Source organism: Protopterus annectens, chromosome 8.part0 (genome assembly GCF_019279795.1).
Source record: "Protopterus annectens isolate FY-2018-M chromosome 8.part0, PAN1.0, whole genome shotgun sequence".
In the NCBI taxonomy this organism is placed as follows: domain Eukaryota; kingdom Metazoa; phylum Chordata; order Ceratodontiformes; family Protopteridae; genus Protopterus; species Protopterus annectens.
In genome coordinates this window covers 875,357,604-875,385,103 of record NC_056741.1, presented here as the reverse complement: position 1 = coordinate 875,385,103, position 27,500 = coordinate 875,357,604, and positions in this window count along the sequence as shown.

Here is a 27,500-nt window from a genome sequence, read left to right as displayed (position 1 = left end):
GCTATTTTCTCATCTATGGCTCTACCATCCACCCACTAGTATGACAATGTTCCATCTCCTCATCACTAACACCGCCCAGGTTGCTTATCTGCAGGACTTCAACATCAGAGCTGATGAGGAATCGGTGTCCTTTACAAAATCATTTCTGTGCATTATGAAGGACTTTGAATTTGTTTAGGTTGTTACTTCTGTTATCTATAAATGTGGGCATATTCTCGACCTGATGTTTCAATTTAGTGTAAAGACTAGCGATTTAGTGGTGAAAACTGTCACATGGGGAACCCACTTTATCATTCATTTCTTGTTGATCAGCTGTGAGTGCAACCCCTTGACATATGTCCTGAGCAGTAAAGGATATTTGTTCCAGTCTCCCCTGACATTCTCAACTCTGTTTTGCTTGGCCAGCTTCACAGTTGTAGTGCCACTAACCCAGTTTAGCTGATGGTGTCTATCATCAGGCCTGTATTCCTCCCTTGATATATTGGCCCCAAGTTATGTACAGCTTGTCCACATTGATCTCCATGGGCCATATTTTGACTCTGAGCTGTCTGAACTTAGGAAGAATGGCCAGTAGACTGAACGTAAGTGGGACTGCTCAGCTTTCTATGGACAATCACTTTTCAATATACCAAGCTGAGATCTCCTTGAAGAACTCAAAGTACTTGTCCCAGGAGAGCTCTGCGGCAGCAAACTGACCAGAAGCACTCATCTGGATGGTGCTGAAGCTTTATAGTACAGCCTGTCTCATGACTCAAAAGGCTTTAACCATTCATGACCCAAAAGGCTTTAACCATTGAGGAATGTGAATTAGCTGTTTGATAATTGAATGTAAATGTGCCCTGATCAGACCAGAGATCCTGCAAAGACACTCACCATGGTTCTGTCAAGTGGGTGTTAGTTTTCTAAACCAGGCTGTGATGACTTTTGCATTTATTTCCAATATGAATACAACTGTTTGCATGCTGGATCATCGTCAAACCAAGCTTGTTCTATATGTATGGTGGTAGAAGGGCCTTTCTACGCCAGGTCACCTTTATCTGTCTCAAGACTGGGGTATCTGCAGTCCAACAAATGGAAGGCATAATTATTTAAGTCTTTAAAAAGGCTAGGTTAGATCCTGAGGGACTGGAAAATTATCATCTTATCTCAAATCTACTTTATTTGCAAGGCTCCTGAGAAAGTAATGTATTGAAACTAGAATATTACTTGAGAGATAGCAAATCCACTCCACTCTTTTTTTTCCAGTAAGATGTAACACTGGGATTGTCCTCAATACAAACCTTAACAGTCTCAGAATGGTGTGGAATCAGTGGCACTACACTGTTTTGGTTGTACTTCATAGATATTTGATGTCCAGTCCATGTTACTGTATCAACTGGCTCTTTAAAAGTGGTACTGGCAATGTAGACTTGGATTTGTTTGTCTCCTAACTTCTAAATGAATGCAGAAAATAGTCACTGGGGTACGCTTCTCACTTTCTTGACTATGGTGCTCCACTGGGTACCATATTCAGTCTGTGGTTCACCACATACATGCTGTGATGCCCCACCATTGAACCAGTAATCAAGGAGCCTCAGTCCTCACCATTGTTGGGTTGGGAGTGAGGTTGGCATAATGGTTAAGATGTTTACCTTACAAGCACAAGGTGCAGGGCGTGATTCTCACATGGGGTAATTGGCTAGGCTTAAAATGGCCCACAAGGGTAGTTAGCCTAGTACTAATCTGTGAACCTATGAACTGGCAACAGTGGGGGAGGGGTGTACACTGTGGGGATGACAAATACACACACAGTATTTCCAGATCCAGCTCTCTACATCAAGTACAATATCCCTTAAGACCACACAGAGACCACAGTCAGTCCAGGGCTGGTTCCTCTACCTTTCTCCAGATCCCCAATAAGACTCCCCACTGACACAGCTGTAGAAGTGAGATCTCAGCTGAGTGGCCAAGCCAAGACCTCCAGCACCCTCTTTGTCCAACCAGTGCTTGTGTCCCTGCCCAAGTAGCTGACACACACACTCTTTGAGGTTTGATTTATACACACACACACACACACACACACACACACACACACACACACACACACACACACACACACGCACACACACACACACACACACACACACCTGTGAAAGGCTGGCACAGGTTTACTAGCTATGTCCCTTTTGTCCAGACTATAAGGCAGTTATCACTGCCACTAACCAGCTCCTTACCAGCTACTTTAAGGACCTTTACAAATGGTGTCCAATTCTACTGTGTAATGTTACTATTACTACAAATGGTAGTTTGACCAAAAGCAAGGCTATTTGGAGTGGCCCACGGTGTCACTAAATAAATATGCAAGTGCTCTCAGAACTTAAACATCTCTAGAATATTACTTGAGAGATAGCAAATCCACTCCACTCTTTTTTTTCCAGTAAGATGTAACACTGGGATTGTCCTCAATACAAACCTTAACAGTCTCAGAATGGTGTGGAATCAGTGACACTACACTGTTTTGGTTGTACTTCATAGATATTTGATGTCCAGATCCAGTAAATAATAATAAAAGAACAAGAAAATAGTCAATCCATATTTACAGTGACATCAGAGTTCAAAATCTGGACTGACTAACACAGGGTTCCTCCCAAAGCTCCTTTAAGCTTCTGGAATGCCTGCTCACATGCTGAGGTCAACACTATCTTATCTGCATTCACTGAAAGATGTTATCTAAATAAGAAGTTTGCAATATCATTGCTAAAATGATAGCTTGCAGCTCTAAATCTTTTTCTTTCAGGAATCTATGCCAGCTATAAACCATATAGCCTGTGACTTGGAATGCATCCATTCTTGGATGGTTGTTAATTGTTTAAAACTCAATACCACCAACATGGCAGTTCTGTCTCTATATATTACTTGCGGTTGAGAAAGTCAGCAGGTCATGTCAAAGGTGTGAGATTTTTGATAATCACTTATGACTAGCTGACCTTAGCAGACCAGGTTTTACCTGTTGCCAGATCCTCGTGTTTCTATCAAAGGACCATCACACATATCAAAATTCTCATTTTGTCTTCAAATCTCCCTACTGAGATGTGCAGCCCTGCTACTTACTGTTGTTTCTAAGTGCCTCTGTGTTATGCCAGTCCTTCAAGGACTGTGCTGGATTTCAGCCAGTCAGTGTATCATCTACAAAGTTTTAATTCTGGTTTGCTGAGACCTATTTAGCCTAGGTCCACCTTCTTTGCAGGATCCTCTGATGTGATACCAGACATATATGTTCCTGTATTTGGCCTGTCAGGAACTGGTAACTGTTCCAGGGATGTATCTCATATCCTCAAGAGTTCAGACACTGAATCTCCAAAGACCACACCTCCAGAACATACTGACTGGTTGTTAGAGATGATATTCAACAGTGAGTTGCTTAAAAATGTCCTTAAACCATATTTATTTGACTTAGCTTATGACTAACTTGCTTGCTATGACTGTTGTTACAGCTGTTATATTTCCTATTTATGTCATTATGTCTTTCACCATTACCTAAGTTTATCTTGATTCAGTGCTTATGCTCAAATAACTAGATCAGTATGAATTTCAAACTGAAGTTCTTCCACTACAGCCTGGTTCAAAAGCTACTGATAGGACCTTTACACTATGTACAAGCCACATGGATGTATTCCTGGCCTACTTTGATTCAGTCTCTTTGTTAACCTTCCTTATCTTGTGCTCTGCACAGATGGTTTACTGATTTACCATTCAGTCACCTCTCATACACCAGTTATAAACAGCATCCATACTGTTCTAATCACCATTTCTATGTGGCTCCAAAACCAAGAACTAAATTTTAATACCACTTCACGTAAATTCATATCCTTTGACACTCAGCATAATCTGATGGAGCCCTGACTGGGATACAGGCAACTGGGGTTCATTTAGCAGTCTTGGCACCAGAGGACCCATGTGAAGATGGAGAAGAATGAAGAAACATTACATGCTCTCCTCTCCCAGAGGGTAAGGAAGGTGCCATGCACTCAGGGGCCTACTGAGAAGGTGTGATTTACCCAATGGTGAGCTTTGGGGTTGGAACAGAGATGCATAAGGGTAATGTCCCTTTTGGAGGTAAGGGAGCATCCATTATGCTCAGCCCAGTGGACATTCCCCTCCCTTACACTAAGCCAAGTGTATGTGGGAATATTATAATCAATTTGCAGAACACAAACCACCACAATGGCTGCCTTAATGATGGCTTCCCATTTGACCAGCACTGTAATTACAGGGAATGAATGGACAGATTATCTGAGAATTTACTGGTGATCAGCAAGCAGCAGAGGCAAAATGTCCAAAAGAAAAAAAGAGCAAACAACTCCTTAACAGCTACTATATACTACATTTTCTACCCCCAGTTTGGGCATGCTTCTCCCAGCAGCAAGTAGAATTTATCCTCCATCCATAAGCTCAGAATATAAATTCTATCCTACCTGACCAAGCAACCTGCATCTGCTTTTCACTTTCTGCCATAAACTAAACTGATGATACAAGCCTATGTAAAATGCTTAGCCTATTACACCTGACTCAATATACCTTGTAAATACTGTGCTCCATCTGTGGATGAAGTGTACTTTCAGTATTACTCACTACTTAATCTGAATTCAAACTATTTTTCTTTTTTCTGAAAGATATAAAGTCTGAAACTCAAATGCCTGTCATTATTTAGTGACTGCAATCCACAGAAATGTGTCAGAAAGGCACAAAATTTCCAAGGGGCACACCAAAATATTTCTCAACTTCTTTGCTCAAAAATAATGGACAAATCCAAATATAATGGATGGGCAAAGGACCCAGAAAAAGGGGCAAATCTGAAATATTAGTTAATTTTATTCCCTTGCATAAAGATGGCAACTGTACTGATATATCAAACTTTTGTCCCATTTCTATTTTGTCCCCTCTCCAAACCTTTAGAAAAATGTGTATATAAACGGCTTCTTGACCACCTCCTTTACAATAATCAATGAACTTGTACTCAACATGGCTTTCAGCCAGCCCACAGCATCCTTACTATCCTTTATGGACACTGTAAATAAAGCTAGAGATACTAGTGGCACAGTGGATAGCATTGTCACTTCACAGAGGTGTCCTGGTTCAATTCTTGTCAGGGGGTGCCTTCTGTGCAGAGTCTGCATGTCCTCCCTGTGTTTGCGTGAGTTTTCTCCAGGTGCTTTGGTTTCCTCCCACATTCCAAAGACATGCAGTAGGCAAATTGGACACACTAAATTGGCCATAGATGTTGAGTGTGTGTCTGAATGTGGTGTGGAAGAACCACTTTGACAGGGCTAGCTGCCTGGCAGTGTAAACCTTAGCTCTAAATGATCATTGATGTTGAAGTGACACCCCAACCTCATGTGGAAAAATAAGAAAAGGAACTGTGGATGGATGGGTGGATGGATGGATGGATGGATGGATGGATGGATGGATGGATGGATGGATGGATGGATGGATTCTGCAAACTTATCTCTTCACTATTCCTTGACCTGCTCAAGGCTTTTGATACTGTCTCTCATTCTAAACTCCTGCATCAGCTGTCCATCACCTCCCACTCTCCAGTGTTTCATTAGTTACCTGTCTAAAAGACAGTAATCTTTAAAATGGCAAGGTTCTCTCTCCATACCTACCACAAATCAGTGACATTCCTTAAGGTTCTGTTCTTGATCACCTCCTCTTTAGCATTTTCATCAACAGTCTTCACGCTCCTTCCTGTCAAGGCTTCCTTATTCAGTACACAAATGATTCCACAATTACATGCTCAGCAAAACAGTCTGTCGCACCTTCAGTACATAACACAGGAGGATTTCAGTTCTGTTGAGATGGCTTAGTAACACCCAACCTTTAGTTAACTATAAGAAAACCAAGCTTCTCCTCTTTATCCCTAAAGTAGATGGTCTCTGAACAACACAGAAACTGAAGTAAATCCTAATATCAAAGTGTTAGGAATGAAACCAGATGATGTGCTCAGATCTGATATTCACATCCAGAATAATATAAAAAAAAAAACACATTGAAAACTTGGAATGCTCTATGGGCATAAACCCTTTCAGAATATATCTACCAGCACCACCCTTGCTACCACATACCTTTTACCCTCGCTCCTATATGGAGCTCCAGTCCTTACCAAACAATAAATCAGGCTTAAAACTAAACTTGAAATCTGCTCTAATAAAACTGCTAAAGTTGCACCTAGAACAGCTCTCCAGTGTTTTAAGTGGCTTAAACTTCCCCATCACCTAACCTACCTACAACTTATAACTACCCACAACATCATTCACAAACCTGCACCATGCCCGCCCTTAGCTCTATTCTCTGCACCTACCTCCCCAGCAGACCACTTTGAGCATTGAATAAACAACTCGCCTTGATTCATAAACCCAATAAATCACCTGTGCAAAGCCTGTGCTTCTATTCCATAGCTAAATGCTGCAACTCCTTACCACTACCCATCTGGTCATACTCCAACCTTCTTGCCTTTAAACACTGACTAAAGGAATTTTTATCCAAATCTTGACTTTGGTCCTACTCTAATTTAGGCTGAACTCTTTCCTACACCTGAACTTTCAGCTCTTATCTACCAATCTACCAAGCTTCACTACTAACCATATTTCATTCTCTTATCTGGTTGTCTACTAGTCTTCATTACTAACCACTTCACATTCTTGTATTACATTGTGTTGTCTAGCTAGCCTTTACTCTTCACTGCTAAATACATTCTTTTTATCTATCATTCATAATCCCTTTAATATAGCTTCCTTACTTATTGTTCATCACATATGTAATACTATATAAGATGTTAGACAAGGTATTGCAATTTTTATTTATTTATTTTATTTTACATTTGTTGATCGGGCTAGTCCAACTGGATATATGTCCATTTTCAGTAAAGGTCAGGGGGGAAAAGCTACAATGAATGTAAAGAGGTTAGTAGCCAATCACCTAATGTATATTTTGCAGTATTTTTATTCCAAAAATAGATGTATTTTATGGGTCTATGTTAAATAAATGAATGCTTAAAATGTCGAGTACAACATACTCAAACACTTTTAAGTGAACGTTTATTTAATCAACTGCTCAGAACATCGGAAAATGAGTTCTGAAATATTTCATTTGGCCAGCACTGACGTATGTGATGTAATACGTCATGTAAGCTAGTGCTAATGGCGCTGTATGGTGCAGATTGGGAGACTTTCCCTTTTCTGCACTGAAGTGTGGTCTCGTAGCTGATATATTTAAGTAGGGGGGTGTGGGGGGCACAGTATGTTTTCCCTTTTTTTTTTTTGTTATTATCTGTATGTACCTTCTGTTAGTTGGATTTGTGTCCTATAGCACTTGGGAGGGGTAGGTGGCCAAACGAAACATTTTGATATTGTGTTTTTCGACATTTTGAGTGGTCGGTTAAATAAACATTTGCTTAAAAGTGTTTGAGTATGTTGTACTCGACATTTTAAGCGTTCATTTATTTAACATAGACCCTATTTTAATATGCAACCAATGTTATTTTTCTTATGTACTTTTGTTTATGTAATTTTTTGTATCAGGAGCTTTTCTCCACAGGCCTTTGCTGAAAATGGTGAGTTTTGTCCCATTTAGACTTTCCCAGTAAACAAATGTCAATAAATAAATACAATTTATGTGTTTGATAATTAGGTAAAAACTACTGTACAAAGTGTCCTTTTTCAGAGTGACTCTAATAGCATTGGCTGAGTGACTTTCTCAAAGTCACACAGTAGGCAAATGATGGCGAAAGGGTTCAAACCTTGTACTTTTAACTACAGCAAGCAGCTTGTTAACAAATCAGAGACCTAAGTGACAGACAACTCTAATTCTCTTTAAAAAGTTAGCAGTACAATTAACATGCATTTCCTGAATAATATGAACTATGAAACTCTAATGACTGACATTATTGAATGAGTCTAATGCTCAGTAATTTTTCCAGAATAGTAAAGAAAAAAGAAGTTAGTGATGAACAACGTTATAAATATGAGACAAAATCAGAGATTAGCTCCAGAATTGGACACAGGTAAGAGGCAAAGTATTCTAATTTACTTACAAAGTGTTGTTGAAAATTATTATGTCTCGTGTTTATTCTTTACTAAATACATATTAATTTGTCGTTTCTTCACAAATGAGTCAAATAAAATGTTTATGATATGTTTATGTCAAGGGAAAACTGAAAAACAGATGCATAATTATGCAAGATATATTTTCATATAAGTAGTAGCCTTATATTTTTAGGTTCATAGGTTCATAGGTTCATACTAGGCTATCTGCCCTAGGGCATTTATAAGCCTAGCCAGAATGTGTTTGGCTTTCGCCACCCATTTTAAATTTATTTTGCTATGCCCTTTTTCGAGGTTAGTATACTGTGCCTCTATCTAACAGTGACACAGAAGTGATACCCGGGGTAAACCTACAATCTCCCATCCACTCATCAAGATTCCTCTTGAAGAGAGTCAATGAGGGACTCTGCCTAACCTGGACTGGGATTTTATTCCAGAGTGAAGGGAGCCTCTGGGTTATGAATCTGTCCCTCCAGCATGTCCTATTTATTTCAGTGCTGAGGTTCAAGTCTCTCGAGCGTAGCTCGATGGGATTTGGATTTTCTGAGGTACAGCATGTCCATTAATTCCGGGTTGGACATGGCTTTATACGCCAGGCACAGATCGCCTCTGAACAGGCGGTATGCCACTGAGTAGAGCTGGAGTTTCTTTAACCGGGCAGCATATGGCATCTGTTTGAGCCCTTTGATCCTCTTGGTGAGGTACTTTTGGGGTCTTTCCAGTTGCTGCAGGTGTCTGGTAAGGTACATCCCAAAAGGGGCATTGTACTCAATTATGGGCCTGATGAGGGATGAGTAAAGAGGCACGATGACCTCCCTGATCTAGATGTGAATCCCTTCATGATTAGGTGGGCTATATAAAATGTTTTTCTAACCACTTTGGCCACGTGGTTGTCAAATGAGAGATTGCTATCAACTTGGGTCCCCAGGTCCCTAATTACTTCTTCTGTACTTAATGGATTTCCACCTATGTGGTAATTTGTGGGCACTTTGTTTTGCCAAAGGGGATGACTATACACTTTTTGGCATTTAGCTTGAGGCCATGGCACTGGCACCAGTTGTCTGTTTCTATGAGGCCCTTTTGAAGGATGCTTGTGTCGGCTGGGGAGTCGATTATGGCACCCAGTTTGCAGTCATCTGCGAACTTGGTCAGCCACAGTCCTTCCGTGTTGGCCTGTACCTCCGAGAAATATATACCGAACAAGAGAGGTCCCAGGACTGAGCCTTGTGGGACACCACTTGTAACTGGTTTGGAGTCTAACATGGCTCCAGCAATTCTAACCATGTGGGTTCTGTCCTTGAGCCAGTTTGCAATCCATCTAGTGACATAGGGGTTTATATTTAAGCTGGTGAGCTTATCTATAATGCCCAAGTGGGGTATTGTATCGAAGGCTTTTGCGAGGTCCAGGTAGGCTGTGTGGACCACCTTCCCCTCGTCAATGGCCTTGGTGACTGTTTCAAAGAAATCAACCAGGTTTAAGAGGCAGGATCTGCCCTTAACAAAGCCGAACTGGGTAGGATCCAGTGTTTGTAGGTCCCCAATATCTTTATTTATGAGGTCCATGATGATCCTTTCCATAGCTTTGCAGACCAAGCTAGTCAGGCTTATGAGGCAATAGTTTCCAGGATCTGTTGAGGCACCACCTTTATGGAGAGGGACCACTGTTGCTGTACGCCACTCTTTGGGCACATATCCTGTAGTAAGGCTGAGATTGAACAGTAGTTTTATGTTTGGGTTTAGCTCTTCTTTGAGTTCATGTAGGACACAGCCCGGGACACCATCTGGTCCCATTAATGCTGTGTTTTTTGCTTTGGAGGGGGCGGCTCTTACCTGAGCATCTGAGATGTCAGGGGGCAGCACTCTGCTGGGATAGATATTTGCCCTTTTGGTGGGGAGGGGGGGGAGAAGTTTGCGCTGAACCTGTCAGCTAGGATGTTGGCAATGTCTGTGGGTTCGGTGTATTTTTTGTCATTTTGGAGTAATTCTGAGCATATCTGGGAATTACCACCCAGGTTCCTAACATAACTAAAGAAAGCCTTGTGATTATCCTTAGTGTCCTGTGCAATTTTTCTCTCGAAGCTGGCCTTAGACAATTTTATGTGTGCCCGTAGTTTTTTGCTAATACTGATCAGTGATGCCTTCCCTTTTTGGGATTTTGCTTTATCATTTAGTAGCTTCCTCCTTCTATTGTATAGTTTGTTTATGGCTGGGGTCCACCAGACAGGACGTCTGCCTTTGGAGGATTGGGTCTTGGTTTTATTTGGGATCGCATGATCCATGCATTCCTGAAGGTGTTCATAGAATGCGTTTATAAAGGATTCTGCGGTCTGGGCTGTATTTTCCACAGGCCCGGGGTCTTTGAAGGATTCCATCTCAGTTTTGAGGAGTGTAAAATTTGCTTTAGAGAAGTTTTTCACTGTGGTTTTCTGGGCAGGGGGTGGGGCCGGGATGTGAATATCCAGTGAGATTAGTTTATGGTCTGATCTTACCAGTGAGGGATACACTTCTGGTCTGGAGCATAGAGTCCCCATGTTGGTGATGATCAGGTCCAGTATGTTTTCCCCTGTTGTGGGAGTGGTAACAAGTTGTTCCATAGCATTTGAGTTTTGAGTGCTATACAACTGCATTTTCTGTAATAAGCAATTGTAGTGTGCTGACAGATAACTGAAGGCAAAGTAAGTGCCAATTTTGTACTTTAACAAAGTTAGCAGAACATCAGATTTACATCTGCAGCTGCTGCAGGGTATTAAGGCTCTAAGCTCTTAATGACTTGTATTCTGTAGTCGTGTTTAACTCTTTCTACTTCCATTTGTTTTGTGATTCTGAGTAAGTTATTTAACTAGACAGTAATCCTGGGCTGGGTTTATCTAGTTTTTTTTTTAAAAATGGACATGGTATAGGCAGAACAAAATTAGAAATTTCCATGTGCATTTTGTGTAAATCCTCTATGACTTGAAGACATGTGGTGAGATCTATATCACAGTACGCTGAGGTAACTGAAGTTGGGACCTTGGAGCACATGCACAAACAAGCACACAAACCCACATACACATACATACTAATATTCCATTGTAGTGTTCCATGTTCTAAACAGAACAGATAAGATACTGATTCTGTCATTGTGTTCCAGTGCTATGGTAAAAAAAAACATTGCTCCTGGAAACCTGTCTCTCTCTCTCTCTCTTTCTCTCTCTCTCTCCCCCTCCGTCATTGTCCCTACATTTTGGCTAATGAGAGAGAGAGAGAAAGAGAGAGACTTTCTGGTAGAACACAAGCCAGTTAAGCCAATGAAAGAGTATAAAAGCAGCAGTGAAATACTTTGTGGTACAGCAGCAGCTGACCTGAGCACAGTTTGTGTCGGATCCGGTCCTGGCAGTGTGGATTGATGCTATTTTTCTTTTTTATTCCAGGGACTGGAGCACTTATCAGAGCATATAATTTCATAGAGGATTTTGTACCTCTCTATGTGCCCCAGTGTAGATCCGCCCCGTTTCTAGTTAACTGGATCACATCCTGATCCCAGGTCCCTGGCAGCACATATGAATACCTCATCTTTGTGCTAGCAAGATGGAAATTACTGTTATTTATTTATTTACTTATTTATTTAAAAAAAACACACATGGAAGGCAAAGCCACACACAGAAAAAAATAGTATGAATGTGGACATCCTACAGAAGGGCCTCACTGAGACAGATGACTGGTTTCAGAGCCATGGCCTCAAGCTCAAAGCCAAAAAGTGCAGTGTCATCCCCTTTGATAAAAACTCTGTACCCATGAACTACCATATAGGCAGCAATCTATTTAACACCGAATGCATGATAAGAGACCTTGGGACCCAGATGGACAGTAATCTCTCCTTTGATAGTCATATCATCACAGTAGTCAAGAAGTCCTTCTACATGGCACACCTCTTCATAAAAGGGTTCTCATACAGGAAAAAAGAGGTCATTGTTCCCCTCTACTCGTCACTCATTAGATCCATTATAGAGTACAATGCCCCTTTTGGAATGTACCTCACAAGACATCTACAGCAGCTGGAAAGGCCACAAAGAGGATTACTGGCCTCAAACAAATGCCCTACACTGACCGCCTCAAAAAACTCCAGCTTTACTCCGTAGCATATCGCCTACTCCAAGGTGATCTCTGCCTAACATATAAAGCTATGTCAAACCCAGAGCTGTTGGACATGCTACACCTAAAGAAATCCCAATCCCTCCAAGCTACACGCTCTAGGGACCTAAACCTTGTCACCACAATAAACAGGACATGCTGGAGGGATAGATTCCTGTCCCAGAGACTTCCTATACTCTGGAACAAGCTACCCATCTATGTCAAGCAAAGTTCTTCATTAGCACTCTTCAAGAAAAATCTTGATGAGTGGATGGGAAATAGAAAATACACCCCGTGGATCACTTCTGTGTCTCTGCTGGACAGTGGCACAGGAAAATAACTTTCTTGGGTGGTGTAAGCTATGGAACCTTGCTGGCTAGGCTTACGTAGGCCCTTGGGCCAATAGCCTAGTACCTACCTATGAACTTATGAACTTGCATTCTGTCCAAAAACAAGTGCTAGTAGTTTTTAAGTTAAAACAGTTGTGCTTATTTGTCCTTCCTGCAATTTCATGCCACTCTGCAGTTGATAGCTGGTTTTATTTATTTATTTGTTTAGTTAGTTGGTTGGTTAGTTGATTAGTTTTATGTTATTTTATTTTGTACCATACCTCCCAAATGTCCCTATTTTGGAAGAACATGCCTCTTTTCAGGCTTGATTTACCCCTGCATGTGTTGTATCCATTTTTAGAGGTATGTCCCTATTTTCTGATTTGATTTACACCTTCACACAATTTTCTGAATCCCCTTCATCACACACACTTTTTGAAGGTGTCTAGTGCAGAGAAAGCTTCAACTTCATGACTAACAAAATAGTTGCACCAATAATTAGGACACATAGTCTACAGATTTTACACTGTTTCTTCAGTAATGTTTATATATTTCCATCATTTTTGTCACACTGTGCTTTTTAAATGTGTTTGTACCTGAGTAGTGATCCATATTCAAACTGGAAAGGGGAAGAATTATGCACTATTTGGTGTTCAAATTTTATACTAATTATATGTTGAGATTTTCAGCAGGATGTACTTACTTTTCAAAGGCTTTTGTTCTTATTTTCAACATCTGCAGGTTAAGAGTTATGTCTTTTTTTTCTTCACTTATTTTAATGGGTTTGTGGACTGGTGTAGGACTGATTTGATTTATGACCTAGAATGACAAAACAATACACAACACAGAGCTGAAGAAGTTTTAAGATATTATACTGAAAAAATACAAGGCTGAACTGATATTTAAAATAAGTATTTATGAACATAGATTGAATATTATTGCATAATAAACTACTAAGAAAAAACTCTGTGCCTAAGAAGAATAGTTAAGTTAGTGTGTATGACTTTCATTTCAAAATGAAATGCGGAAGAGTGCAAAACCCATGCAGTTTTTATATACAGAAATCAATGTGAAATGCAAATCTCAATTAAAATAAAATAATGCAGCTGTAAGTAATAAGCAATAAGTACCCAAAGTAATACAACCAGCCATCTGAGATTATAGCAGAAAGCAGAGCTCTATTGTACCAATAGATTTATTGTGTGTATTTTTCCGACCTGTTTTATGTAGCAAAGAGGCCAGTTTTACCTACTGTCACAGAATCAGTTGTGATAAGAGGTCATAATCAAGTGTTAACACAAATTTTCAGCAAAAAAGGCATAGAACTCTTCATTTCCAACATCCTGAGAGAATAGATTTCAGTTTACTAATTCTGAGATGGTTGTCTAATTAATAACCGTACAGCTAACAGATGTCCTTGTAGCGATGAAGGCTTCATTAGCATTAGATTTTAGTGGATAAAAGTACTATTATTTTTGCAAGAGGAAAGCAGCATCCCATGTGCAGCATAGTTCTCAATATCACAGCATAAAAAAATCTGGACAAATATAAAAATAATGGAGGACAAAGCAGTCAAAATATCAAAAAGTTTAAATATTCCTCTTATAAATTTAGAAAGTTGCTACAATAAAATGTCTTGCTTTACCATGTATTTTCTATAGGATATGAAGTCTGAAATTCAAATATTTGTTATTATTTAGTGCATTCAATCCTCACTGATCTACCACAAAAATCCAGAAAATCACAAATTTTATAAGGAACGCACCAAAATATGAGGCAAAAATCTGGGCATTCTGTGAAAATCTGGACAGTTGAGATGTATGATGCAGTAATTTATAAGGTAGGGAGGTTAGTAGTAGTTTACTGGGAGCTATCATAAGTAGCCAATGTGCCTTTTACAAGAACAGAGAGTAGTGCTCAATGGGAGGCGAGAAGGAAATCTGTTGAGCTGGCATAATGATAAAGTGTTTACTTTACAGAGACAAGGTACAGGGTTTGATTCACCTTTCAGAGAAATTGGCTACACTTAAAATGGCCCACAAGGGCAGCTAGACTAGTACTTAACTATGATCCTATGAAAAAAGTTGAAGGCAACCAGAGGGAGTGCATAGTGAAGCTTACAGATAATCACATGTATATTAGTGACTGTTCTTGATTCAAAAGATAGGAAGTTGGTTATTTGATGCATTTATATTTGTTAACCAGGTGTCGGTATCAAGGTCATTAAGGCAAGATAACATCATGTGATATCCACAGAATGCAACATTTAGAAGTAAGCTGTCTAGAAATGCAGGTATATATATATATATATATATATATATATATATATATATATATATATATATATATATATATATATATATATATATAGCTCTATGTTTCTTGATCGAAATTTCACAATCTTGAATAATAAACATTCAGACCCATTAAAGCGAAAGTGCACTACATCAAAAGTGCACTTTCGCAAAACTCGGTTCTCTGAACCGGAAAAAAACAAAAAAAAAACTACTTTAAACAGTATTTTGCAGGGGGGCAAGCCCCCCTGCACCCCCCCCTACTTAAATATATTAACTCCAAGATCGCACAATAGTGGGGAAAAGGATAAATTTCCTTATCCCCACTGTAATGTGCTTTGGAGAACCCGCTTTTACGAAAGTGCACTTTTGATTTAGTGCACATTCACTTAAATGGGTTTTATCTTCTGGTTGTCGAGAAATATATATGGGTCTACTTCTGATTGTCGAAAACACACTTTCTCGACAACCAGAAGATAAAACCCATTTAAGCGAATGTGCACTAAATCAAAAGTGCACTTTCGTAAAAGCGGGTTCTCCAATATATATATATATATATATATATATATATATATATATATATATTTTTTTTTTTTTTTTAAACACATTTCACATAACATATGATAAAGACTGCAGTTAGACTGTGCATGCCATTATATATACAAGTCATCTTATTGCAATTTACATACATTGGTGAGCATGTAGTAAATAACACATTTATGACAGAACATCACTGGCATATTGTAACAGAACATACTATGAAAACAAATTTTTGATGGAGCACTGGAACATGCTATGAATATCACATTAGTTAATATATTTTATAATACATTGTATAGTACTTTACACTGTTCTGGATCTATTATTTCAAAGTTATGCATACATAGGTTCATAGGTTAGTACTAGGCTAACTGCCCTTAACATAGCAAAGGCAAATACCTACAATTCAAAGTGGAAAGGGATGATGATAAAATGGGGGAAGCTCAAGAACGAAGGAGAGACTGGGATTTTGCATGCAGACACTTAAGGCGAATAATAATAACCATCCAGAATATTATATTCATGAAGTAGCAGAAAGTATTCTAAGAACTAAGCCAACACAGAAATGAAGAAAAGAGATTCTGCCGATAGGGATGACTACAATTAGAGATGCAGACAAAAGGCAATAGGGGTATAGAATTTATTGGAGAAAATTGGCAAAAGAACTAAGGTATTAGGAACAAATAATTAGAGAGGGGAAAGGTAATAGAATGGGAATAGACCAAGAACTTATTTGGACTGCAAGCTAGAAACTGCCTTCCCTATCAAGGATTGATATCAGAGTCTAGGCAAAGAGAAAGAAATAGGGGGATCCTAAGTGAAAGACCAGCACTGGTTGAGTCTTTAGTACAATCTAGAACAGAAGTTGCTGGTAAAAAAGGAATAATTAGTAAAGTATGCAAAATATTGCATGATAACTATAAAAATCAAAGGATAGGTAAGATAGACTGGATAAGTAATTCACAAAGAAACAATTGCGGGATATATGTATGTCTTTCAAATATGCAACAAAGTCTAGAAGATTTAGGATCTTTGCTTGGTAATGTTTACAGTGCATAGCTATTTTTATACTCTAAGTAGGCCCCAAAGAATTTTTCCTCAGATAGACAGCAGATGTTAGAGGTGTCATGGGGAAGAAAGAGGTAATTGAGAACATATTTTCTGGGAGTGTAATGAGTTGGCAGACTTTAAAGATTCCCTGCAGACTACTCTGTCAGAGGTACCGGTGAGCAAACTGGTATAACTAAGGAAATTATTTTCTTCAGCTATGACACAGAATCGGAATTTCCTAGACATAATAAAGCCTTGCTGAGTCTAATCATGGTGGCTGCCAAAAAAGCAATTACTAGAAAATGGAAATCAAAGTCTACACCAGTAACATATATAAAACAACTGGAATTGGGATTTTTCGAAAGGGGTAGGAACAAATTACATAGGGAAAATGGGAATTGTGTGAACAATACATGCAGAGGAGGAATGAGGTTTAAAAGAAGGCAGGATTTGAATGAGCTATGTAATGTTTGGCAATGACTGGACAGATTATAAGTGATGTATAATGTTTGCAACTAAATTATGTCAATATGGTTTGTTTTCATTTATATAAATGCATGATTGCCTATGTCACACATGATAATTTAGCAAAGATGTTTGTTAAAAAAAGAGTTATGCATACATAATAGTAACTAACAAGCAGCATATCCACATAAACATATTAAATCTACAGACAGATATACATGACACTGTTGATAACTAGCAAGCTGTATAGTTATTTCTTAAAGATTTACATGTCATGTATATATTTATAGAAGTATCATAGGACCCTGACATAGTTGCATTTATTCTCTTCTGTTAGCATGGGTCCCTAAAACAGGACTTGATTGGAAACATGTTTTCCTGTGTCTTAGCCAGAAAGCATAGGCTTATATTTGCCTTGCAGTGTTTTTTTATAGAGAATATCTTGAGTAGAGGTCTATTAAAAGCACGCTTGAAGAAAGGTTGAAGGAAACCTTTAATGAAAGATAGGTTATAGATGCCTAGGAGCTGTACTTAAAAGTGTGCCACCACTATGAGGAGGGATTCTCTCTTGTTTAGATAGTTAAGTTACAACCTTTTGCATGTCATCTAAGGGTGAGAAAGCATTTTATTATAGCCTCACTGGAGATAGTAACAGCAACAGTTTAGATTATGAAGCAGGGAGGAAAGAAAGAAGACTTAACTCTCTGCCACTGGCAACCAGTTGGCTGAGGATAGGCAGCTGATTAAGACCCTCTAAGAGTAGAAAAGGAAGTAAATAAGCATTTTGTTGATGATAATTTGAGGATGATACATTGTGTTTGTACAAGAACCTCATGACAGCAGAAGAAAGGCAAATTCCATTGTGACAGCATGAATGTATTGCCAGTTGCCATTCTAGCACCAGTTGAAAGTAGCATAAGAGCATATCTGACTTTAAATGAGCTTGAATTTTGTAGATGATCTGCTCACTTTGTGTATTTGAGGATAATACTGCTAACAGCCAGATACTTTGGTATTTTATAGGAGAAAAACTGGCTTATTGAATTATTAGTTGGGTCCAGTATGAAAACAGAACTTGATCTGACTAATTTTTATTAGCACCAAAGAGCAGTATGTGGGTCTTGTTAATCCTAATTAGTAGCTGTTTAAGTAAGAAAACAGTCCATATTAGGTTAGCATAAGATTACAATGAGTTTTATAAATTTCGTATCCAGATATCATTAGCAAGACTTATGCATAATTTCTGGACTCAAGATTCCTGGGTAAGGTCATGTATAGATAGGGAAACAATAAAGAGTTCTGAACAATCACTGATGAAAACCTGCAAAGACTGTATTAATAGTGGACTGGGTCTGGCTGAAAGGATAAGTGCTGGTCTGTTGCTTAAATATCCAGGAACCAGTTTCTATGACCAGCTCCAAAGGCTGAGTGCCAGCTGATATTCCAGGAAGTATAATCGCAATCCTCAGAAGAGAAAGACTGTAAATGCCAGTAGTGGGAATATATGTACTGAGTCAAGGGTTGCAGCATCACAGAGTATTTTCTGTACTTTGGGGTACTGAGATCTCAAGTTATAAGTACTGGGTTGCTAACAGAACACTACCCCCATTTTGCGCTGCAGGAGGTACACGTTACAACAAATGTTTGACATTCATTGTATTTTGTTTGTCAAATCTGACAGGGAATTCCACAGGATGGCTTATTTTATTGTCGCTTTAGTAAGGCGTGTTTATTCCTATCGTAAGCATTCTGTAGGTCATCAAAGATTGTTCTAGTGAGTTTTTTTCTATCCATAATTAGTGTATATTGAGTGTAAAACAGAGAGGATGTGAATCTGAAGTAAACAAGCAAATGTACTATTGTTAGAGTTGAAGCCATGGTGGACTTCAGACATAATATGATATCTCCTTATAAATTTCAGTAATTGGTTATAGATATTTTTTCAAGAATTTTGTCTAGGGTTACTAGGTCTGAAACGGACTTCAAATCCCATTGCCCCTGAAGTGAGATTCAGGGAGTAAACCAAAAGTCATCAGGGTCAAGGTCATGAAATCTAGGATGATTTTTAAGTGGATATAAGTTAAGATGTATTTTCTAAAGTAAAAGAAGTCTTTAACTGTAATTGCCGGGTTTTACTAAACATAATCCAGCACATTTTCTTAAAAAAATGTCAGTTTAAGAACAGAGAGAAAAATTCTGAGCTAAAATTGTGATGTTACTGAAAATCAGAGCTTGATAACTGGCATAACAGGCTTAGGTCTGTCACCTAAATGCTAGAAGCATGTGTAATAAAAGAGAACATCTTTATGCCTGGATTGAAGACTTGAAGTCTATAAACCAGATATCCTAACTACCATGGGAACTTGGCAGAAGCCTACAATATCCAATGAACAAATCTTACCCCAAGGATGTAGCCTCATTAGATCAGATTGCATATCAAAAAGAACAGGTGGCATCTTAACCCTATATGCGAATGAAATCAAAGTAATACCTTTCAGTAAGCTGACACCTCAGTTCAATAATTCTGAAATAATAATACCAAGCAATACAAGAAGTGCCCACATTTCTCAGCATATTGTAACAATCTACATCCCATCTAACTCATTGACAGCTAATATTGATATTCTTGAGGACATTCTATCATGGATAGCTGCAAATCTAAATCATAACATTATTATAGTAGGCAACTTCAATATCGATTGGAAATCTCTATCACCTGAAAAATTTCCAACCCCCATACACATCTATAAACCTGTAATTAAAAATGCAACTAATCACAAAGCATATAAGAATTAATAAGGTCATCAACAAATTCTTACCTCTAGCAATAAATACTGTTATTCAGTTAGAATACTCCTAGACTCGTTTAATAGTGGCACACTCTAAACCATCCATGTCTATTACCTTTATATGGATAAGATCATTAAAAAAAAAATCATTGGACATACATTTCAACTCACTGTTACAACACTGTAATTGGCATCAATTACTTTACCTTCCACTTGATGCCACTGCCGAGTACTTCAATTAAACTTTTCTAAATATTCTAAATTATTCAACACATCTGTGTGAGATGAAAATGACTCAATGAGACAAGTTATGGAAAGCTCACTAGACCCCTCCAGCATCACAAAATACAGAAACAGCATCACATGATCATCTCTTATGTGGGCGCAGAAGAAAGCATATTACTACAAAGACCAGTCTCCTCCTTCCAAAACCCTTAAACTCTTTTGGGGTAAGATTAACAACATAATAAAAAAAAAATCAGTCACAAAGAAACTAATTACAATGTGGCTTGTAAAATGAATTCTCACTTTATGCAAGACACAACTGCACTATTATAAAAGCAGCAGTCAGAGACATATAATCTTAATCCTGTCTTGATAGTTTCACTGCACAGCTGTTTCCTATAGTAATAAAAATCTTTATTAATACTAAAACCTGCTACTGTAGCCCCAGAACAGCTTTCTTCAGAATATATCAAAGCCTCAGCTCATACTACAGTGTATCCTAAATCGGTCCTTGATAACCACTGCATTTCAGAAAATTACATCACAAAATTGTAGAAACATTCCTACATAACACATATTCACAAAGGGGAACAGACTTAACTATGACTAAGTATAGACTAATGGCTGTATCATCACCTGTCTCAAACATTCTTCAAAGATGTTTTCAGCATACTGCTCCTCACCCATATAATAATAATATAATCCTAATCTCCTAGCCTTAACTCAGCATGGTTTCAGACCTGGACATTGTACCAAAATAAACTTGAAGCTTAGTTATTCATATTTCAACTAATGTTAAACAACAAGAAAAGAAAAGTAATGCTCTTCATAACTAAATGAACTGTTAAAAATATACCACAATTGAAAATAATCTCAGGAAGTGTTGTCACCATTAAACAAGTCACTCATACAAAACACCTAGGGTTATCATTGGCCTTCAACTTAAATTTAACTTTCATATTAACTATGGCATAGTTAAAAATATAAACCTTGTTTAACTTCCTCAACAAAAACAAAACTAGCCCTAACCTTCTACTCCCAAGCTTTCTATACTCTGCTCCAATTTTAACAAATTTACAAAAAAAAAATAATAATAAACAGATCTGAACTCTGTTTATCAAGATAGCTAAATTTACAACTAATTACAAAAGGAAAACACACGATTGGTTAGACCCAGCATTTATACTGGCTTGAACTACACAACTCTAATAAAGGAACTACCAATTAAAAATAACACATAATGTTCTTTACTCATCAGACAGATGTTCAGTTTTCAGAAGCCTCCTTTCTAAATATGCTCCAAAGAGACAACTTAGATCACAATATTAAAGTTTACTTATAACAGAATTGGCCCTAGGGCCTATATAAGCCTAGCCAAATGGTACCCTGGCTTTTTCCACCCAAGAAAATTATTTTCCTGTGCCCCTGCCAAGCAGAGCCACAGAAGTGATACCCGGGGTGAATTTCCTGTCCCCATCCAATCATCAAGATTTTTCTTGAAGAGTGCTAATGAGGAGCTTTCTTTGATATAGATAGGTAGTTTGTTCCAGAGTATGGGAAGTCCCTGGGACAGAAATCTATCCCTCCAGCATGTCCTGTTTATTGTGGTGACAAGTTTTAGGTCCCCAGAGCGTGTAGCTCGGAGGGATTGGGATTTCTTTAATTGGAACATGTCCAACAGCTCTGTGTTTGACATAGCTTTGTATGTTAGGCAGAGATCGCCTCTAAGTAGGCGATATGTGATAGAGTAAAGCTGGAGTTTTTTGAGACGGTCTGCGTAGGGCATCTGTTTGAGGCCGGTAATCCTTTTTGTGAGGTATTTCTGTGTCCTTTCCAGTTGTTGTAGATGTCTTGTGAGGCACATACCAAAAGGGGCATTGTACTCTATAATGGGTCTAATGAGTGATGAGTAGAGGGGAACAATGACCTCTTTTTTCCTGGATGAGAAACCTTTTGTGATGAGGTGTGCCACGTAGAAGGATTTCCTGACTACTGTGGCTATGTGATTATCAAAGGAGAGACTGCTGTCCACCTGTGTCTCAAGGTCTCTTATCACACTTTCGGTGTTAAGTAGACTACTGCCTATGTGGTAGTTCATGGAGTTTTTACCAAAAGGGATGACCATGTACTTTTTGGCATTGAGCTTGAGGCCATGGCTTTGACACCAGGCATCTGTCTCAGTGAGGCCCTTTTGTAGGATGTCCAGGAGTTTTGATTATGGCTCCTAGTTTGCAGTCATCTGCAAACTGTGTTAGCCTGTACATCAGAGAAGTAGATACCAAACAGGAGAGGACCTAGGATTGAACCCTGTGGTACCCCACTTGTCACTGGTCTGAAGTTGGATTTAGAGTCTGCCACTTTCACAATGTGGGTTCTGTCAGTGAGCCAGTTGGCAACCCATCTTGTGACATAGGGATTTATACCTAGTTTAGTGAGTTTATCTATAATTCCAGAGTGGGGGAAGGTGTCAAAAGCCTTGGTGAGATCTAGCTAGGCTGTGTGAACCACCTTACCCTCATCTACGGCTTTGGTGACCGCTTCAAAGAAGTCTATCAGGTTTAAGAGACATGATCTGCCTTTTACAAACCCAAACTGGGTAGGGTCCAGAGTTTGGAGATTACCAATGTCATTGTTTATAAGTTCCATGATGATACATTCCATAGACTTGTAGATCAGGCTCGTCAGGCTAATAGGGCGGTAATTCCCAGGGTCTGTGGTGGCTCCCCCTTTGTGGAGTGAGATAACCATTACTGTGCGCCATTCAGTGGGACAAAGACTGAGGTGAGGCTATGACTGAACATGGTACTTAGATGGGAGTGCCAGTTTGTTCTGTAGTTTATGTAGAACACAGCCTGGGATGTTGTCAGGTCCCATGGATGCTGTGTTCTTGGCTTTGGGGAGTGTATTTTTTACCTGTGCAGCCATGATTACAGGAACTTTGCATTCTTCCGATATAGAGATGGGACATTTAGGGGATGAAATAGGGGTAATGTTAGCACTGAACCCATCTGCCAGGATGTTAGCAATATCAGTTGGTTCTGTATATTTAGTGCCATTGTGCTGTAACTCAGAGCAAATCTGAGTGTTGCCATTGAGATTCTTGAAATAGCTATAGAATGCTTTGTGGTTGTCTTTAGAATCAGTGGTGATTCTGTTTTCGTAACTAGCTTTGGAGGATTTTATGAGGGATCTCAGCTTCTTATGGAGGCTGACCACAGAGTTCCTCCAGTCATGGGATTTTACTCTTTTTTGCAACAGTTTCTTTCTTCTATTGTAGAGTTTGTTTATGGCAGGGGACCACCTGATTGGCTTCTTTTTTTTAGGGGATTGTATCTTGGTTCTGTTAGGGATTGCACGATCCATGCACTCGTGTAAGTGCTTATAAAGTGCAATTGTATAGGATTCAGCAGTCGTACCTCTATTGTCCGTCAGCATGGGTGTCATGAAGTTTGCCACTTCTGTCTTAAGAAGCGTGAAGTTGGCTTTGGAGAATTTTTTACGGTGGTTTCCCTAATGGGGGGGTGGGGGTGGGATGTGGATGTCTAGGGTGATTTGCTTGTGGTCGGATCTGACCAACGAGGAACTGACCTCTGGTGTGGAACACTGGTTACTCATGTTGGTAATGACCAGGTCTAAGATATCGCTGCCCCTGATGGGGGTGTGGATAAGTTGATCCAAGACATTGGAATTTATGAATTCCAGAAAACGTTGCGCACAAGAGTTGGGACATGAGTAGTTTTCCCAGTTAATGGTGGGGTAGTTGAAATCACCCATTATTAGGGTGTTAGGTTGTACCCTAATATTTTCCAGTGTGTCAAGAAATCAGGAGTGGTAATCCTGGGGCATGGTGGGGGATCTGTAGCAAGCTACAATTTGGATTGTGGTCTTGCCCAGAGTTAGTTGCACTTGGATTATCTCGGATGCATTATGCTGAGCATCTAGCCTGGAGGTGTGGATATCCTTAATGAATATGGACACGCCTCCGCCTTTAGTGCTTCGGGCCAAGTTAGTTGACCAAAAGATGTGGTATGAATTATAGCCTGGTGCTCTCTGGAGCCTTGAACCAGGTCTCTGTCACTGCACAGATGTCAATGTTCTCCATTTTAAGGAGTACCTTGAGTGAGTGCATTTTGAGGTTTAGACTTCTAGCATTAAGTAGCATTACGCTCATATTTTGCTTGCTTGTACCTGTAACGGTGGTGAATTTGTCATTTGAATCTTGCCTAAAAAAGGCACTATAAGGATGGCAAGAGACATAGCCAGTATCCGGAATCCCAAGGGTGACAGGTGCAGGCCATCTCTGGCAAAGCATTGTGGTTTGTGAATCATGTCATCCCAGGCAGACAGATACTGGATCCCCTTAGAATGACACCAGAAGCTTAGCCAATTGTTGAAGTCAATCAGCTTTGAAATTCCATTCCTCAAGAACTCATATCTGAACCAAACCCTAAAATATTCCAAACAAACTAAAAAAAAACTACTTAACTACAAAATTGGTCTGTAGTTGCTCTAGAATTACTTAATAATATCTCCTCAACAAAATAGGAGCTATTATCCATTGAACTGCTTACATTAAAACTACTGTCATTGACATTACTTATGCATCAACTAAACCTCATATTTCTTATGTATTCATACCTTCTTATTTCTGACAAGTGCATCTCCTTCCATTCCTTCATTAATGATGGTATTTTTCCTTGCATTATTCCTTACTGTATTCATTTCGTAGCATCTTACTGTCCTATAGCCTTCATACTATTTATCATATATGCTGTATATACCCTCTCTCTCTCTCTAATGCCTACTTCTCATTCTCGTCTGTGTCCACTCCTATGCTCTCTCTATTCATAATGCAGACTTTCTGTACTCCTAAACACATTTCACTCCTGTTTCAATCTCCTCTCTATCCACTCACACTCCACACACACTGCCTACCATACATCTCAAACTCTTACCACAAGAAATCTGGACAAAGCCAAAAATAATGGAGGGACAAAACCCCCAAAATAGGGACACATTGGAATATTGTTCTCATAAACTTAGAAAGTTGCTGGAATAAAAGAGGTTGCATTAGCATGCATCTTCTGAAGGATATGAAGTCTGAAACTCAAGTTCTTGTTATTATTTAGTGAATTCGTTTCTGGCTGATTTGCCACAAAATCCAGAAAACTGTAATTTTTATGAGGAACAGATCAAAAATATGACACAACAATCTGGCCATTCTGTGAAAATCTGGACAGTTGAAAGGTATGCCGCCTACTCAGAATACACAACTCTTCTTCTAAACATAATTCTCTTGGTGATTCATAGAAGTATTACATTGACTATTATTTCTACTGTAATAGTGTTTATATGACCTTGCCTATAGTTCCATGATAACAGGATTCCCATATATTTCACCAAATGTAACTACACAACAACTATTTCTAAATATTGTATGCATGGAGATTTATATATATGTCTTTGACATGTTCTTATATATTGACTCTTTCACTTATTTCAGTTTTCGGAACTTTATTTTTGTTATTGTAGAGCTTTTCTTTTTGGGACTCTGCTGAAAATGGGCATATTGCCCATTCGGACTATCCTGGTTAACAAATAGTTGGAAATAAATAAATAAGTGTAGTTGCCTGTTTCCACTGTGAAAGGACCGCACCTACAGAGAAAAAAGAGAGGCATTAAAATGTGAGCCAGTGGTTTACGTACACATGACACTGAAATTTTAAAGAAGACAGAGTGAGGTATACCTTTCACATGATTGCCTTTATTATATAAGGAGCTTAGAATGTAATAATCTTAGATCAAATGGATTTCCTGAACAGGAAAAGGGAGAGAATTCATGATGCTCCATATTAAAATTTGCATGTAGGACTGTTTACTTAGTGGTGGAATGCAGAGTTCAGACTTGGATGCTATTAAAATGATTGTATAAAACATCTATTGTTTAAAAAGAACATTGGTTCAGAATTCTTAGTAAAGGTGATTTGATCTTAGGACATGTATTTAGTCACCTAGGACTTTCTTGATTTAATTGTACAACAATAACAACAATAATAATAATAATAATACCTATGTGTTAACCAGGTAGGCCCACTGGACTTATCAACCTTATTAGGGGCAGCCCAAGAGCAATATCTAGTTAAGTGGCTTTCTCAAAGTCGCACAGTATGTAAATGAGGGCTGAAGGAATTAAACTTTGTACCACAGGAACTACAGATCAAAGACTTAACCCTTTTGCATCAACTGCCTAAACTTGGATAATACATATTTCTAGCATATTTCTGTATGGCATACGTTGATTTTTCCTCTTTACAAGAGTATTGCAGTTCTGTTTGTGGACTTTAAATGCAGTTTTATGTTCAGATGGCATGTAATTTTCGACGACTTAAATGTATTATCTATCGCTTTGCTGATAATTTTATCTGCACAAAAAAAAAAACATTTTTGATAACAGTTAACTTCAGAAGTAAAATAAGGTCTATATTACATATCCGCCTAAATGTTCGCATCGCTAAAGACTGACCTTTAGCAATCGAACATTCAAATGTTCGAATATGTAATAAAATAAAATTAAAAAAGAAAAAGGAAAGGGTTTAAGCAGGAGGGCAAGCCCCCCTGCACCCCCCATACCCCCCACTACTTAAATATACCAACTCCAAGATCGCACTTCAGTGCGTTAAGGTGTGGAAATGGGAAATTTCCCATTCCCTACACTGTAGCGCATTCCTGGAGTTGGCATATTTAAGTAGGGGCTGGGGGGGGGTGTAGGTGGGCTTACCCCCTGCTTACACCCTTTAGTTTTTTTTTGTTTTTTTTTTATTTTTATTCATATTTAAACATTTAAATGTTCGATCACTAAAGGTCGATCTTTAACGATTCGAACATTTAAGCATTTAGATATGTAATATGGACCCTAAAATAATGCTTTGGTAACACCAGTTTGCATCACCTCTAATGAAGTCAACATCAAGTCTGTTTTAAGACAATATGTAAGTCTATACACTGTATTCTAGATACATAATTAAGATGGCAGAAAGACAAATTGCCCATCTAGCCTCCTCATTTGTATTGATAGCCTTTTTCCTTTGTCTCCTCACATAGATGACCACCCGTCCTACACCTTCCTGAAGGACTATGTGCTTTTATAGTACACTAACCACTTATGAAGCCTTCCCCCATAGCTCTCATTGAATCAAGGACAAATCCAGAAATAATCAGGGACAAATTTTTAAAATATTAATTCTATTTACTTGAGTCATTGACAGCATGACAGAATGTGAATTAATATATGTTTTTTCTGAAGTAAAAGACGTATATAATTTTAATTACTGCCATTATTTATTGTGTAACTCACCACATTTTCTCTGACTAGCTTGGTATCGTTTCTGTATTCCACCAGAAATAAATCCAGTAGTCTATACAGGGATAACACAATATCTGTTTTCCTGGAATTTGTTCTTCTAAGTAGACATCCTAGCATCTTACTAATAATAAGTACAACTTTCTCCTCATGTATTTCATATTTCTCCTGTTACTGCAATACCAGTGTTTTTTTTTTTCTGAGCTATATTTCTGAGGTCACTTCTCCCATTTGGTATTCACCACTTGGATTATTAA